This window comes from Microtus ochrogaster, unplaced genomic scaffold, assembly GCF_000317375.1.
Source record: "Microtus ochrogaster isolate Prairie Vole_2 unplaced genomic scaffold, MicOch1.0 UNK25, whole genome shotgun sequence".
Taxonomy (NCBI): Eukaryota; Metazoa; Chordata; class Mammalia; order Rodentia; family Cricetidae; genus Microtus; species Microtus ochrogaster.
In genome coordinates, this window is record NW_004949123.1 from 3,520,295 (window position 1) to 3,521,515 (window position 1,221).

General features: G+C 37.6%; 1 pseudogene; it reads left to right on the forward strand.

The window, feature by feature from the left end:
- The first annotated feature begins 363 nt into the window (after positions 1 to 363).
- Positions 364 to 996, forward strand: LOC102001970 (annotated as a pseudogene).
- The last annotated feature ends 225 nt before the right edge of the window (positions 997 to 1,221 follow it).

Here is a 1,221-nt window from a genome sequence, read left to right on the forward strand (position 1 = left end):
TGCTATTCATTTTATGCGCTTTTGGTTTTGTTCTAACTCTCTCCAATGTTTGCTAAAGTATAAATATTACCTTAATATCTGTAAGCATTTTGGGTAAGGTTACAAATCTGAAAAATCTGGATCCTTTTCCATCTGAGCTGCAGTGCTTACACTTACATCAGTGGTAAATGGTGAACAGACATTTTGATTTTGTTAAACTTATTTAATAGACCTCGTAGTTATTATTATTATTTATTACTGCTGTGGACTAATGATCATGTTATAATCTTTTAATACTGTGAAGTTATAAATTAGGAAGTGAAGAAGATAGATATGTGAAAAGCTACTATTTGTCAGTCAATTAAAAATATAATTTAGGAATAGATGGCCACCCCAGCAGCTTCCAGAATGTCCGAACAGGTGTGGAGCTTCAGTACATCTGTGGTCAGGCCCTTTGCCAAGCTAGTGAGGCCCCCTGCTTGGATATATGGCATAGAAGGTTGCCCTTTATTCTGCTGCTCTAAACAGGATAAGCTAGATTAAGTGGAAAAGGAGTTTTTGCTGCTGGGACAACTCCTGAAGGATCCCAAGGTATTTCTTGCTGTTCTGAATCCCTGCATTAAGTGCTCTACCAAAAAATAAAAAGTCTGAAGGGCATCATAAGGAAGGAAAGGTTTTCTCCACTGATTGCCAACCTGATGAATTTACTTGTTGAAAACAGTTACCTAAGCAACACACAGGGAGTCATCTCTACCTTTCCCACCACTATGAGTATTTAGCATAAAAATGTGCCTTGCATGGTGACCACAGCATCTCCTGTAGATAAAGCTGTTCTCTCTAAGTGAAAGACAATGCTGAAGAACCTCATGAGTCAAAACTAAGTAACAAAATGGGAGGTTAAGATCAAACTTGTCAACTGTGGATAGCATGATTGCTCGAATTGGGGAGAAATACATTGAAATGCCTGAAAAGACTGAGATTCAGAAGTTCATCCATGTCCTGGAGGAGATGCTCTGAAAGCCTCCACCACCTTTGAAAGTTTCTATACTTGGAGCAACAATAAAATGTTTCCTAAACAGACAAAAATAATAAATAAATAAATAAGTAAAATGTAAAAATAAGTTATAAGGGAGATATATGATTTAGCTGGATAAAGTTACTTTCGTAAGCCATGGGTTATTCAATGGAAGCCCCAGTGCCAGTTGGGGATACCTCCATATTAGTTGTTGGTCAAGGAGACCC